A 14291-nucleotide genomic window follows, 5' to 3' on the forward strand; every position below is an offset into this window, starting at 1 on the left:
AGCTCTACAAAAGCCGTATCCTGCACGGTCCCCGTCATTTCACTTTGAATTGAGCATAAGGAGAGACGTGACAAGCGCTAGTGTGTTAGAAAGCTTTGAATTGTAAAATATTGGATAGGTGCAGGGACAGTGTAGGGAGAGTTTTCAGACACTGTAGGGAGTGATCGTAACAGATTCTCAAAATAATGGATTAGTTTTTTGTTTTGTTTTTCCTGTTCTTCAGACAGATCAGAAAAAAAATCTGCCTAAGATGTGCCATCATTTTATAACATCTCAGGCACATAGATTCAGACCTCAATCTCACATGACTTATAAACTTTATGATCAGTACACTCAATAGATCAAGAACAGCTGTCACCTACAAGTGCATCTCAATAAATTAGGATATAAAAAAGTTAAAGACCATGTACACCTCTGGGGACAATTTCTTTTTTTATTATTGCATTGTACTCATTTTGAACTAGAAATATATTTTTTTTAAATGGTCTTTGTTAAAAGTTTTGAACCACTGTCTTTGTGCAGACTTGAGTTTATCTAGTTGTAGGATATGAATTTTAACTCTGGGGACAGGCTCCTCATCTCTGACCTTATAAACACTCATAGCTCAATTTGTATCTTACCGATAAAAATGTAGCTTAAAGGGGTTTTTCCATGAATAATGTAAAGAATGAAAATCAGAGAACATATAGCACATGACAATACCCTTCTAACAAAGCTAGAACCAGCCCTGTACCTCACACGGATACAGAGATATCTCGATTCATTGTTCTTCTAGATTAATATCAAGCTGACAGCTCAAGGGGAGTGTCTTTTCTGCTGCTCTCCCTATCACAGCTCAGGATGCAGTTCAAGGATGAAACTGAGCATGTGCAGCCTTCTTAATGAGCCAGTCAAAGAAATGAGAAATTAATTGGCACTATACAGATACATTTTATTGAATAACTCAGCAGACATAAAACATTTTAGTTTTAATTACACACAATTACAAAAGTAATCAGATCCAGGTGCTGCTGAAAATCACAGGGGGCAGAGCCTTGCAGCAGAGCCGCATGCACGCAGCTGAGTGAGCTCTGGTGTTGATCGACAGCGAGCGGCCATTCTTAGCCTCACATCATCAACATGGGCAAACTCAACATAGATAAGTCTAAGGCCTCTTTCACACCGGAGTCCCGTATTTGCTCCAGATGCATTGCGGGAAACCTGTGAGAGTGCGCGTTTTGACTGCGATTGCGTAGTTCAGATTTTATCGCACGGGTGCAATGCGTTCTGCACGCACGTGACAAAAAACTAAATGTGGTACCAGACCTGAACCCGGACTTCTTCACTGAAGTTCGGGTTTGGGCTAGGTGTTCTGTAGATTTATTTTTCTCTATACCTTCTTTTCTTTAAGTCACCACACTTTTCACTATTAAAAAGGCTGACATTATACATGTGGAAATGTCACCTGAATTTGACGCTGCTATTCTTATTTTTCAGTGTGCCCCCCTTTTTGGGCAATTATAACTTTTATTATATGCTAATTAGCCTCTAGGAGAAAGGGCGGGGGGTTGTTGCACCTGCTCCTAGAGGCTCCGTTCGCCCACCTCTTTCCACTCCCTTCTACTCTTGATCGACAGGGCCAGGCCAGCGTTGGCCTCCTTCTGCAGGCCCTGTCTGCAGGGGGAAACTCACGCCTGCGCCGTCCCGTTCAGTATTTGGCACAGGCGCAGTGAGGAAGCCGGCAGGAGGAGACCAACGCTGGCCTGGCCCCGTCAATCAAAAGTAGAAAGGAGTGGAAAGAAGTGGGCGAACGGAGCCTCTAGAAGCAGGTGCAATGCCCACTCTGCTCCTAAAGGCTAATTATTGCTAATTAGCCTTTAGGAGAAGAGTGGGCATTGCACCTGCTTCTAGAGGCTCCGTTCGCCCACCGCTTTCCACTCCCTTCTACTTTTGATTGACGGGGCCAGGCCAGCGTTGGTCTCCTCCTGCCGGCTCTGTCTGTCGGGGAAATCTTGCACCTGCGCTGTCCCGTTCAGTATTCGTCACAGGCGTAGTGATGGAAGGATGCTCACCGGCTGCAGTCTTCCTCACTGCGCCTGTGCCAAATACTGAACGGGACGGCGCAGAGTTATAATTGCACAAAAACTAGGGCACACTGAAAAAAAAGAAGAATAGAGTTAAATTCAGGTGACATTTGAACATTTATAATGTCAGCCTGTTTAATAGTGAAAAGTGTGGCGACAGAAACCCTTTAAGTCTTAAATCTGTTCATCCAATGTAGGGGTGTCTTCACTTTAAGAGAGACTGGTTTATGTTACATTAACTGCCCACTCCCTCCACAAGATCCTCTAGATGGCAGTCTACGCCCATTACATTCACCCACATTTATGTGGATAAGTTACTGCTCCTCACTGGAGCTATAGAAACATAGAATGTGTCGGCAGATAAGAACCATTTGGCCCATCTAGTCTGCCCAATATACTGAATACTATGAATAGCCCCTGGCCCCATCTTATGTGACGCATGGCCTTATGCCTATCCCATGCACACTTAAACTCCTTCACTGTATTTGCAGCTACGGCTACTTTCACACCTGCGTTAGGTGCGGATCCGTCTGGTACGCTTGTTCATGATAATGCAAACGGATCCATTTTGACTTACACTGAAAGTCAATGGGAGGCGGATATGTTTTCAATTGCACCATATTGTGTTAGTGAAAACGGATCTGTCCCCATTGACTTACATTGTAAGTCAGGACGGATCCGTTTGGCTCAGTTTCATCAGACGGACACCAAAACACTGCAAGCAGCGTTTTGGTGTCCGCCTCCAGAGCGGAATGGAGGCTGAACGGAGGCAAACTGATGCATTCTGAACGGATCCTTATCCATTTAGAATGCATTGGGGCTAAACTGATCCATTTTGGGCCGCTTGTGAAAGCCCTGAAACGGATCTCACAAGCGGACCCAGAAACGCCAGTATGAAAGTAGCCTACCACTTCTGCAGGAAGGCTATTCCATGCATCCACTACTCTCTCAGTAAAGTAATATTTCTTGATATTAGTTTTAAATTAAAGGGGCAAAGTTTTAAAAGTATGTCCTCTTGTAGCAGTTTTTCTTCTTTTAAAAATTCTCTCCTCTTTTACCTTGTTGATTCCCTTTATGTATTTAAAAGTTTCTATCATTTCCCCTCTGTCTTGTCTTTCTTTCAAGCTATACATGTTAAGGTCCTTTAATCCTTCCTGGTAAGTTTTATCCTGCAATCCATGTACTAGTTTAGTAGCTCTTCTCTGAACTCTCTCCAAAGTATTAATATCCTTCTGGAGATATGGTCTCCAGTACTGCGCACAATACTCCAAATGAGGTCTCAGTAGTGCTCTGTAGAGCGGCATGAGCACTTCCTCTTTCTACTGGTAATGCCTCTCCCTATACACCCAAGCATTCTGCTAGCATTTCCTGCTGCTCTATGACATTGTCTGCCTACCTTTAAGTCTTCTGAAATAATGACCCCTAAATCCCTTTCCTCAGATACTGAGGTTAGGACTATCACTGAATTTATATTCTGCTCTTGGGTTTTTACGCCCCAGGTGCATTATCTTGCACTTATCCACATTACATTTTAGTTGACAGATTTTTGACCATTCCTCTAGTTTTCCTAAATCCTTTTCCATTTTGTGTATCCCTCCAAGAACATCAACCCCGTTACAAATCTTTGTGTCATCAGCAAAAAGACATACCTTACCATCGAGGCCTTCTGCAATTTTGCTGATAAAGATATTAAATATGGGTCCCAGAACAGATGCCTGAGGTACCCCACTGGTAAGACCATGGTCTGAATATACTCGATTGACTACAACCCTCTGTTGTCTGTCCCTCAGCCACTGCCTATTGTATTCAACAATATGGGAGTCCAAGCTCAAAGACTGCAGTTTATTGATAAGCCTTCTATGTGGGACAGTATCAAAAGCCTTACTAAAGTCTAGATAAGCGATGTCTACAGCACCTCCACCGTCTATAATTTTAGTCATCCAAACCAAAAAAAAAACAAATCAATAAGAATAGATTGACATGACCTCCCTGAAGTAAACTCATGCTGTTTTTCATCTTTCAATCAATGGAATTTTAGATGTTCCACAATCCTCTCCTTAAGTATGGTTTCCATTAATTTCCCCACTTTTGATGTCAGGCGTTCTGGCCTATAGTTGCCAGATTCCTCCCTACTAAATTAATTGTGAATGGGCACAACATTTACTAATTTCCAATCTTCTGGGACGACTCCTGTTGCCAGTGATTGGTTAAATAAATCTGTTAATGGTTTTGCTAGTTCACCGCTGAGCTCATTTGATAGCTTTAGGTGTATCCCATCAGGCCCCTGTGACTTATTTGTATTCCTTTTTGACAGCTGACTTAGAACCTCTTCCTCTGTAAAGACACATGCATCAAAAGATTCATCAAAAGTCTTCCTCCCTGAGGTCCTTTTCCTTCATTTTCCTTTGTAAAAACTGAACAGAAGTATTCATTGAGGCAGTCAGCTAGTTCTTCATCTTCTTCCATATACCTTCCTCCTTTTGTTTTTAATTTGGTAATTCCTTGTTTTAATTTCCTTTTTTCATTTATGTATCTGAAGAATGCCTTATCGCCTTTTTTCACTGACTGAGCAAATTTTTCTTCTGCCTGTGCTTTAGAATTTCTTATAACTTGCTTGGCCTCTCTCTGCCTAATCTTATTAATTTCCCTGTTATCCTAATTTTATCTATTTTTTATAAATTACTAAATGCTATCTTTTTGTTTTTAATGATTTTTGGCCACTTCTGCTGAGTACCACAGTGGTCGCTTCCTTTTTTTGCTCTTACAGACAAGCCCAATACAATTATCTGTTGCCTTCAATAGTGCCACTTTTAAGTAGTCCCATTGAAACTGTTCCAGTCTGATACTTATATACCACTAATCTAATTTTAGAAAGATCAGTTTTTCTAAAATAGAAAACTTGAGTTTTTGTGTGGTGTCACTGTACTTATAGTAAACCACACTGACTGGAGATCACTAGATCCCAAGCTTTCCCGTACAGTTATATCAGATACCAAATTCCCATTTGTGAATACTAAATCTAAAATGGCCTCCTTCCGGGTTGGCTCCTCAACTACTTGCTGTAGAGATAATCCCAGTAGGGAATTTAGAAAATCTGTACTGCTGGCAGAACTAGCTATTTTGGTTTTCCAGTTTACATCAGGAAAAATAAAGTCTCCAATAATGATAACTTCCCCTTTCAATGTCATTTTAGCCATTTCCTCAACTTATAGATCATCTAATTCTTTGACCTAGCCAGGTGGTCTATATATCACACCTACACGAGTTACCTTATGACTATCAAGCTGCAACGTAACCCAAACTGAATCTAAATTGGTCTCACTAACCTGTATTAGATTAGATTTTATGCTATCTTTAACATACAGGGCCACTCCGGTCTGTGAATGCGTAGACCGGTAAAAATGTGTAAAAAGTTACAAGACGGATCCGTCTGTCCGCATGACAAGCGGAGAGATGGATTCGTTCTTGCAATGCATTTGTGAGATGGATCCGCATCAGGATGCGTCTCACAAATGCTTTCAGTCACATCCAGATCAGCGGATCCAGCAGGCAGTTCCGACGACGGAACTGCTTGCCGGATTCACACTGCCGCAAGTCTGAAAGTAGCCTTAGTGTTTTTTTTGTTTTTTTTTAACTTACTATTCGCCCCCTTAGGGGCGAATACCATTGTCCTATTCACCCTTAGCCCCCTTTCACATGGGTGAGATTTCTGCGCGGGTGCAATGCTTGAGGTGAACGCATTGCACCCGCACTGAATCCGGACCCATTCACTTCTATGGGGCTGTGCACATGAGCGGTGATTTTCACACATCACTTGTGCGTTGCATGCAAATCGCAGCATGCCAAGCAAGTGCGGATGCGGTGTGATTTTCACGCATGGTTGCTAGGATGAAAGTCTATTCACTGTGTTATTTTCCCTTATGACATGTTACAAGGGAAAATAACATGCATGTGGAACCTACACTCCCTGAATTGCATGGTAGCCGTCATGGCACATAACAGGTAGAATTTTGCGTTAGGAACCCGTCTTACAGAGATCGCCTTGACGTGCGGCAGACGGGCTCAAATAATTTTGTACAAAATGATTTGCCAAGCATCTCCAATTTAGAAGTATAGCACTTTATAGCAATTTATAAGTATAGCAATTATTATGCAATTTTGTACTTTATTTGGTTTGCAGAGAGCTGTTGCATTGCATGTTTTGTTTTACAAGGGAAAATAATAGCATTCTTTAATACAGAATGCTTAGTAGAAGGTCAATTGAGGGTTAAAAAAAAAATACAAAAAAAAATAAAATGAACTCGCCTCCTCCAATTGATCGCGTAGCTGCCGGTCTCCTGTTCTTTCTTCAGGACCTGTCAAGGGACCTGTGGTGACATCACTGTGCTCATCACATGATCATCACCATGGCAATGGACCATGTGATGAGCACGGTGATGTCACCACAGGTCCCTTGACAGGTCCTGAAGAAAGAACAGGAGACCGGCAGCTACGCGATCAATTGGAGGAGGGGAGTTCATTTATTTTGAATTTTTTAACCCTCATCGGCACTGTGCCACCAAAGTTTATTATACTGGGGTGTTGAGGGGGCGCACTGCGCCACCAATTAAGATAACTGACCTGTTAATACAAATAAAGGAGGCGGGTGCCAAAATCAAATAGCAGACACCCGACCTCTATGACAGGGAGCTGCAAATCTGCTGCAGTTAACCCTTAAGGTACAGCACCTGAAGGGTTAACTGCCGCTGATCGCAGCTCCCTGTCATAGAGGTCGGGTGCCGGCTATTTGATTTTGGCACCCGCCTCCTGTATTTGTATTAACAGGTCAGTTATCTTCATTGGTGGAGCAGTGGCCACAGCCCCTCCCCTCGTTCTCCTGTCTCTCTTCTTATTGGTGGTGGCAGCAGCACAGGGGGAGGGAGAGACTCCATCTCCACTGCGCTGTTGAGAAGAACATCGGCGGCGGGGCAGAGAACTATCATCTCCTGTGCCCGCCGCTGTATTCAGCCTCAGAGCTGCCGCGGCGGGTCTAATCGCAAATGGTGACAAGACTAAAAAGTCTTGTCGCCATTTGTAAATTCTAAGTCGCATTGGCGACCATTTTGGTCGCCATCTGGAGCCCTGCGTCAAAGGAGTCAGCATAACACTTCATAGACAGCTCCCCTTGGAGGTGCGTTCGACCCTAGTAGATGGCAAGGGCAGGTATATTTTTATTAAAGTAGTGTTGGGGTCACAGGTTTACACCCTTGGTAATATCTATGCACCAAATACATCCCAGACAGCATGGTTAAGGGCAGCATTTCACAGGTTTGCTGAAGGCATAATCATTCTGGGTGGTGATTTGAATGTAGCCGTTTACCCTGAAATGGACACATCTACAGGCACTTCCTCACTGTCAAAATCTGCACTCAGACACAACCGCAACAACATTGCTAAGGTGGGCCTGGTAGATGGATGGAGAACACTGCACCCCAGTGACAAGTATATTTCATATTTCTCCCCGGCGCATACATTGTACCAAAGGCTAGATTATACAGTTAGATCCATACATATTTGGACACAATGTTTTTTTTTTGTACCAGTTTACTAAAACATATTCAAGTTATAGTTACAGTGCCTTGCAAAAGTACTTGACTTTTTTTTGTATTTTGGTGCCTCACAACCTGGAATTAACATGGATTGTTTGAGGATTTGCATCATTTAATTTACAGAACATGCCCACAACTTTGATGATTTTTTTTTTTGTTTTTTTTATTGTAAAGCAAACAACAAATAGGACAAAATAACAGAAAAAAGTCAATGTGCATAACTATTCACCCTCGTAAAGTCAATACTTTGTAGAGACACCTTTTGCGGCAATCACAGCTCCGAGTCACTTTGGATAAGTCTCTATGAGCTTGCCACATCTTACCACTGGGATTTTTGCCCATTCCTCCTTACAAAACTGCTACAGCTCCTTCAAGTTGGATTGTTTGCGCTTGTGAACAGCAATCTTTAAGTCTGACCACAGATTTTCTATTGGATTGAGATCTGGGCTTTGACTAGGCCATTCCAACACATTTACATGTTTCCCATTAAATCACTCAAGTGTTGCTTTAGCAGTGTGTTTGGGGGTCATTGTCCTGCTGGAAGGTGAACCCCCGTCCTAGCCTCAAATCACGCACAGAGTGGTACAGGTTTTTACTCAGGAATATCCCTGTATTTAGCACCATCCATCTTTTCCTCAACTCTAACCAGTTTCCCGGTCCCGGTTGCTGATAAACATCCCCACAGATTGATGTTGCCATCAACATGTTTCACAGTGGGGATGGTGTTCTTTGGGTGATATGATGGGATTGCGCCAGACATAGCATTTTCTTTGATGGCCGAAAAGTTCAATTTTAGTCTCGTCAGACCAGAGCACCATTCTCCATACATTTTGGTAAACTCCCACATGCCTTTTCAGAAACTCACAACTTGCCTTATTGTTTTTTGCTAAAAGTAATGGCTTTCTTCTGACCAAAGCCCAACTCTATGGAGCGTACAGCTTATTGTCGTCCTATGTACAAATACTCCAGTCTCTGCTGTGAACCTCTGCAGCTCCTCCAGGGTTACCTTAGGTATCTGTGCTGCCTCTCTGATTAATACCCTCCTTGCCCGCTCCGTGAGTTTTGGTGGGCGGCAGTCTCTTGGCAGGTTTGCTGTTGTGCCATGTTCTTTCCATTTGGTTATGATAGATTTGATGGTGCTCCTGGGGATCACCAAATATTTGGATTTTTTTTATAACCTAACCCTGACTTGAACTTCTCAACAACATGACCCTTACTTGTTTGGAGAGTTCCTTCGTCTTCAGGGCAGTGTTTGGTTAGTGATGTCTCTTGCTTAGGTGTTGCAGGCTCTGGGGCCTTTAAAAAAAAAGGTGTGTATACAGGGAGTGCAGAATTATTAGGCAAGTTGTATTTTTGAGGATTAATTTTATTATTGAACAACAACCATGTTTTCAATAAACCCAAAAAACTCATTAATATCAAAGCTGAATATTTTTGGAAGTAGTTTTTAGTTTGTTTTTAGTTTTAGCTATTTTAGGGGGATATCTGTGTGTGCAGGTGACTATTACTGTGCATAATTATTAGGCAACTTAACAAAAAACAAATATATACCCATTTCAATTATTTATTTTTACCAGTGAAACCAATATAACATCTCAACATTCACACTCAAAAGCCTGCCATCCATGGATTCTGTCAGTGTTTTGATCTGTTCACCATCAACATTGCGTGCAGCAGCAACCACAGCCTCCCAGACACTGTTCAGAGAGGTGTACTGTTTTCCCTCCTTGTAAATCTCACATTTGATGATGGACCACAGGTTCTCAATGGGGTTCAGATCAGGTGAACAAGGAGGCCATGTCATTAGATTTTCTTCTTTTATACCCTTTCTTGCCAGCCACGCTGTGGAGTACTTGGACGCGTGTGATGGAGCATTGTCCTGCATGAAAATCATGTTTTTCTTGAAGGATGCAGACTTCTTCCTGTACCACTGCTTGAAGAAGGTGTCTTCCAGAAACTGGCAGTAGGACTGGGAGTTGAGCTTGACTCCATCCTCAACCCGAAAAGGCCCCACAAGCTCATCTTTGATGATACCAGCCCAAACCAGTACCCCACCTCCACCTTGCTGGCGTCTGAGTCGGACTGGAGCTCTCTGCCCTTTACCAATCCAGCCACGGGCCCATCCATCTGGCCCATCAAGACTCACTCTCATTTCATCAGTCCATAAAACCTTAGAAAAATCAGTCTTGAGATATTTCTTGGCCCAGTCTTGACGTTTCAGCTTGTGTGTCTTGTTCAGTGGTGGTCGTCTTTCAGCATTTCTTTCAGTATTGCACACCTTGTGCTTTTGGGCACTCCAGTGATGTTGCAGCTCTGAAATATGGCCAAACTTGTGGCAAGTGGCATCTTGGCAGCTGCACGATTGACTTTTCTCAGTTCATGGGCAGTTATTTTGCGCCTTGGTTTTTCCACACGCTTCTTGCGACCCTGTTGACTATTTTGAATGAAACACTTGATTGTTCGATGATCACGCTTCAGAAGCTTTGCAATTTTAAGAGTGCTGCATCCCTCTGCAAGATATCTCACTATTTTTGACTTTTCTGAGCCTGTCAAGTCCTTCTTTTGACCCATTTTGCCAAAGGAAAGGAAGTTGCCTAATAATTATGCACACCTAATATAGGGTGTTGATGTCATTAGACCACACCCCTTCTCATTACAGAGATGCACATCACCTAATATGCTTAATTGGTAGTAGGCTTTCGAGCCTATACAGCTTGGAGTAAGACAACATGCATAAAGAGGATGATGTGGACAAAATACTCATTTGCCTAATAATTCTGCACTCCCTGTATATGTTAGAGAGCTCTTGTGGCCTACAATACATAGGCCACACCACCCAAACAGTGAGAGAAAGGCTTAATCAACACAATTCCAACATTCAGCGAGAGTACTAAAAACATGGAGTATCCAAACACTTCTCTGAAGTACAGGGAGGCAACTTCTCAGGTCTGAAACTGACTCCCATAGATGTTTTATCACAACCCTATTCCCAGCTCTGCAAAAAAGAGATGTACTGAATCTATAGATTTAATACTCTCGCTCCATTTGGTCTGAACGAAACCCTGGAGTACAGTCACTAATAATTATGAATTGCACTTCAAATAACTTTAGTCTTGATGAGACATTTACCCACCTATTTATTTTCATTACCAGGTGAACCCTTATCGATTTCACCAATTTACTCAGCCACTTATTTATTTACTCATTCATTTATGGTCTTATTCATTGGAGTTTGCATCTATTTAAAACATTATTTAATTATTTATGTATTGATTGAGGGGGCTTCATACTCCATTTAATAAAAAAAATTAAAATACTTTATTTATTTATTTTAGCTTATTGTGTGCTCTTTCATATTCATGGATAGACCTCCCTTTGAGTCCCAATTCGGCACGCGCAAGTCTCAATCTGCACTGCGAGTGAATATATATATATATATAAATAATTTCCCCCTAATAAATGTTTTTAATTCTCCATGTGGTACCAATAGAGGGCCTTGGTTGTCCCAGAGGTATCGCGGCCACGGTGTTTCTTATCTGTGGAGCGCATTTCCGTCCGCAATACGTTTCATAGGTATCCAAATCGTCCCGCTGTTGTGACGCACTTCCGGCTGAAATGCGTTCCACGGGTGGATCGCACTTCTGGTATCCGCCAATATGAACCGGAAGTAATCGGTCAAAAGGGTCTCTTGCGAAACCAAAACCGCTCTAGTCCTCAATCAATACACTTCAACTTAACATTTTTAATATATTATATTCAATTACTTTAGACGTCTACTAGTCTGTTTTAAGGGTGGAATGGGGCTTTTGTGCAGTGCGGCCGAGGCGCACTTCCGGTTCTGGGTTTTGAGACCGGAAGCGGAACCTCTACCGCAAGGAACTAATTTTTCATGCATTTTTAGTTTCATTATTTTTATGTTGTACCTTTTATATCCCCTATATGCATTATATTTTATTATTACAGCCGTATATAGGCCAAGTTTAAATGTGCTATACTGATTGTGTTTCATGGAATGGAGCTCACTTCCGGTTCCGGGTTTTAGGACAGGAAGTGAACTATTCCACGACGTGGAACAAACCTTCCTATGTGTCCTTTGGCTATAAAACATTGTAATTCTGTTTGTACCATTTGATGCTCCTGAAGGTGGTTTTTTTTATTGCCCCCGAAACGCATCGAGCTGTTTGAAATAAAATAACGTTACCTCGTACTTTGGAAGTCCATTGGGTCATCTATCAATTGGACATATTAGTTCATATATATATATATATATATATATATATATATATATATATATATACACACACACATATATACACATACATACATACATACATACATACATACATACACACACACACACCTAAAGAATTATTAGGAACACCATACTAATACGGTGTTGGACCCCCTTTGCCTTCAGAGCTGCCTTAATTCTACGTGGCATTGATTCAACAAGGTGCTGATAGCATTCTTTAGAAATGTTGGCCCATATTGATAGGATAGCATCTTGCAGTTGATGGAGATTTGAGGGATGCACATCCAGGGCACGAAGCTTCCATTCCACCACATCCCAAAGATGCTCTATTGGGTTGAGATCTGGTGACTGTGGGGGCCATTTTAGTACAGTGAACTCATTGTCATGTTCAAGAAACCAATTTGAAATGATTCGAGCTTTGTGACATGGTGCATTATCCTGCTGGAAGTAGCCAAAGGATGGATACATGTTCTCATTCTGTTTACGCCAAATATGGACTCTACCATTTGAATGTCTCAACAGAAATCGAGACTCATCAGACCAGGCAACATTTTTCCAGTCTTCAACAGTCCAATTTTGGTGAGCTCGTGCAAATTGTAGCCTCTTTTTCCTATTTGTAGTGGAGATGAGTGGTACCCGGTGGGGTCTTCTGCTGTTGTAGCCCATCCGCCTCAAGGTTGTGCGTGTTGTGGCTTCACAAATGCTTTGCTGCATACCTCGGTTGTAACGAGTGGTTATTTCAGTCAACGTTGCTCTTCTATCAGCTTGAATCAGTCGGCCCATTCTCCTCTGACCTCTAGCATCAACAAGGCATTTTTGCCCACAGGACTGCCGCATACTGGATGTTTTTCCCTTGTCACACTATTCTTTGTAAACCCTAGAAATGGTTGTGCGTGAAAATCCCAGTAACTGAGCAGATTGTGAAATACTCAGACCGGCCCGTCTGGCACCAACAACCATGCCACGCTCAAAATTGCTTAAATCATCTTTCTTTTCCATTCTGACCTTCAGTTTGGAGTTCAGGAGATTGTCTTGACCAGGACCACCCCATTAAATGCATTGAAGCAACTGCCATGTGATTGGTTGACTAGATAATTGCATTAATGAGAAATAGAACAGGTGTTCCTAATAATTCTTTAGGTGAGTGTATATATATATATATATATATATATATATATATATATATATATATACACACACACACACACACACACACATATACACACACACACAGTTGCAAGAAAAATTATGTGAATCCTTTGGAATGATATGGCTTTCTGCACAAATTGGTCATAAAATGTGATCTGAGCTTCATCTAAGTCACAACAATAGACAATCACAGTCTGCTTAAACTAATAACACACAAAGAATTAAATGTTACCATGTTTTTATTGAACACACCATGTAAATATTTACAGTGCAGGTGGAAAAAGTATGTGAACCCCTAGACTAATGACATCTCCAAGGGCTAATTGGAGTGAGGTGTCAGCCAACTGGAATCCAATCAATGAGATGAGATTGGAGGTGTTGGTTACAGCTGCCCTGCTCTATAAAAAACACTCACCAGTTCTGGGTTTGCTTTTCACAAGAAGCATTGCCTGATGTTAATGATGCCTCGCACAAAAGAGCTCTTAGAAGACCTACGATTAAGAATTGTTGACTTGTAGAAAGCTGTTAAGTGTTATAAAAGTATCTCCAAAAGCCTTGCTGTTCATCAGTCCACGATAAGACAAATTGTCTATAAATGGAGAAAGTTCAGTACTGCTGCTACTCTATAATACTAACTGGTTACTACACTGCTCAAAAAAATAAAGGGAACACAAAAATAACACATCCTAGATCTGAATTAATTAAATATTCTTCTGAAATACTTTGTTGAATGTGTTGACAACAAAATCACGCAAAAAAAAAAAAAAGGAAATCAAATTTTTGAACCCATGGAGGTCTGGATTTTGAGTCACCCTCAAAATTAAAGTGGACAAACACACTACAGGCTGATCCAACTTTGATGTAATGTCCTTAAAACAAGTCAAAATGAGGCTCAGTAGTGTGTGTGGCCTCCACGTGCCTGTATGACCTCCCTACAACGCCTGTGCATGCTCCTGATGAGGTGGCGGACGGTCTCCTGAGGGATCTCCTCCCAGACCTGGACTAAAGCATCAGCCAACTCCTGGACAGTCTGTGGTGCAACGTGACGTTGGTGGATAGAGCGAGACGTGATGTCCCAGATGTGCTCAATTGGATTCAGGTCTGGGGAACGGGCGGGCCAGTCCATAGCATCAATGCCTTCGTCTTGCAGGAACTGCTGACACACTCAAGCCACATGAGGTCTAGCATTGTCTTGCATTAGGAGGAACCCAGGGCCAACCGCACCAGCATATGGTCTCA

At 42.0% G+C, this 14291-nt stretch overlaps 1 protein-coding gene across 1 annotated transcript in view; it reads right to left on the reverse strand.

Moving 5' to 3' along the window:
- Positions 1 to 14291, reverse strand: part of LOC120989572 (scaffold attachment factor B2-like) — a 392913-nt gene that overhangs the window by 312501 nt on the left and 66121 nt on the right. The gene's annotated exons all lie outside the window — the stretch shown is intronic.

The sequence above is a fragment of the Bufo bufo genome, chromosome 2 (genome assembly GCF_905171765.1).
Source record: "Bufo bufo chromosome 2, aBufBuf1.1, whole genome shotgun sequence".
Lineage (NCBI taxonomy): Eukaryota > Metazoa > Chordata > Amphibia > Anura > Bufonidae > Bufo > Bufo bufo.